The 2,256-nt window shown below is 25.8% G+C and overlaps 1 long non-coding RNA gene across 1 annotated transcript; it reads left to right on the top strand.

Annotated features, from left to right (window-relative positions):
* The first annotated feature begins 1,325 nt into the window (after positions 1–1,325).
* LOC113788092 (uncharacterized) lies at positions 1,326–1,858 on the top strand. Its single transcript, XR_003474601.2, has 2 exons — positions 1,326–1,384; positions 1,539–1,858. It is a non-coding gene; the product is annotated as an uncharacterized lncRNA (long non-coding RNA).
* The last annotated feature ends 398 nt before the right edge of the window (positions 1,859–2,256 follow it).

Genomic DNA, 2,256 nt, shown 5'->3' on the forward strand with positions numbered 1-2,256 from the left:
TATTTTAAAAATTTATTTTAGACCTATAAATATTAAACCGACCGTGGAAGAACATATGAGAGTTTCATTATTTTTTTACAATGAGATAAACTTTCTTATTGGTAATAACAGCTAAAGTCTATGTTTTTTCACATGAAACCTTGGTAGTTATTATTATTATTATTATTATTATTATTATTATTATTATTATTATTATTATTATTATTATTATATAAAATATTTTAATAGGTTTAATATTGCATATTATCTACTTTTTATTAATGTTATTATATGAATTATAATCGTAAGATCATTTAAAATATTTGAGAGTTTAAGAGATTTAAAAAAGATAACAAATTTACTCTGATATTGTACTTGTGCAGAGAAGGACAATACAACCAACGCCATCAGAGTTTTACTATTGATAGATACTCAAGCGGTTATGATGGAAGATGCTAGCAACAATAATAAGATTACCCCACTTTAATAAATAAAAATAAAAAATAATTTTTTTTATAACTTTAAATATAAATTTAATTATTTTCTCTATAATATTATTTAATTGTTATATAAATAATTTTAAAATATTATTATATTTTATATTAATTATATTAAAAAATACATCAATAATTAAGATATATAATTTAATAAAATAATTTTTTTATACGATTATTAATTTTTTTAATATACGGACAAACATCTTAAGGTCAGATGAATGGAGATTTTCAGGAACAAGTTCCTGCGGTGTCATCAAAATCTTATCATGATTTGGTCTAGACTAGAGCATAGGAAAATGCCAATGGGCCTTTACTGTCTTCTAGAGGAGATTTTGATAGTGATGGCTGGGCTGACATATGTGGACATATTTGCACTCAGATTCAACTCTGGTACATAATTTTCAATTCGACAATATGTTTAATTTTGTAAAAGTAGTTATGTAATTACTACCCTTTTTTGATTAAAATCTGATTTTTGAAATGTTGATATTTGTCTCTAGACTAGATATTTTTGGCTTCAACACAGCAAGTTGATTGGAGTTAACTATGTGGACATCGTTGTTTGTTGGCTGTTGTTAACAAGTCCCTGATCATGAAGGTACATGCTAGAAAATCAAAAACAAAACTTTTGAATTAATTAAAATCATTTTCAAATTTCGTAAGATAAAATTCACTATTTTCATGTCAATATTTCTATATTTGATTTATTAACATATTTCTTCAAAACAATTATTAGCAATTGTTTTGTCCTTCGAAATTCAAAAGTAAGACTACCTTCGAAACTTTGAAACTTTCAAAATAGTATTTTTCCAAACTTTCGAAAGTTTAAAACTAGGTATTTGTGTTGTGTTTAGATATTTTTGGCTTCAACACCAATGAGGAAACAAATTAACACTGTCACTCTCACGGTAAGTTGAGTGGAGTGTAATCATTGGTGGTTGTTTTCTTTGTTTTATGTTGTGACTGTTTCTGTTTGTGTAAGAAGTAGTTAGTTACCTTATCTCTTTCTTTAGGTTTTATTTTTATATCGATCCCTACCTTTATTTCTTTATTGTTAAACAGGATGTGAGTGTGGATCAGATGTGGCTTTGGTGTTGGGAGTCGAAGATTAATCTATCGATCCATTTGGGAGGTTGGATATGGATTCATGGTGATTCAAATATCTTTATTGTTGGTTTGTTTTTTTTATTTCATTGAGACACAATTAAGTTGAGGTTGCAACTAACTTTTTCAAGTGGTTGAAGAGGAAATGGACGACAGTACTGCCTTCAAAGGTTGTTTGTCTTTGTTTCATCGTTTGTCTATATGGAATTGAATGCTCTAATGAAACGTGTAATTATTAATAAAGACAATCATGATATAGTTCTATGTTTTTCTTTTTACCTTTTTTTTTGTTGCTAGTTCCCTTGGTCCATATAATATGTGGTGTTTTTTTCTTTCACTTATTAAGAAAATTAAAAAGTAAATAAAAACAAAATATTTAAATAAGCAAGATTTTCTTTTTAACATTTTAAGACGGACAATTTTTTGTAATAATAGTATTTTTTATTTTGGATTTATTAACAAGTATTTTAAAAATATTTATTAATATTTTATTTATTTATTGAATACGGGTTGTGTTTGGGGTACTTATTAGTATTTTTTTTTAATTGAACATAGGTGGTGTTAAATTCTTCACCGGCTTGATATAGTAATTATTAAGAGATAGGGTGTACATAATTTTTTATTTTTTATAAATTAAAAGAAGGTAGAATCTTGATTTGACTTATGTAGACCGGTA

The sequence above is a fragment of the Cicer arietinum genome, chromosome 8, assembly GCF_000331145.2.
Source record: "Cicer arietinum cultivar CDC Frontier isolate Library 1 chromosome 8, Cicar.CDCFrontier_v2.0, whole genome shotgun sequence".
Taxonomy (NCBI): Eukaryota; Viridiplantae; Streptophyta; class Magnoliopsida; order Fabales; family Fabaceae; genus Cicer; species Cicer arietinum.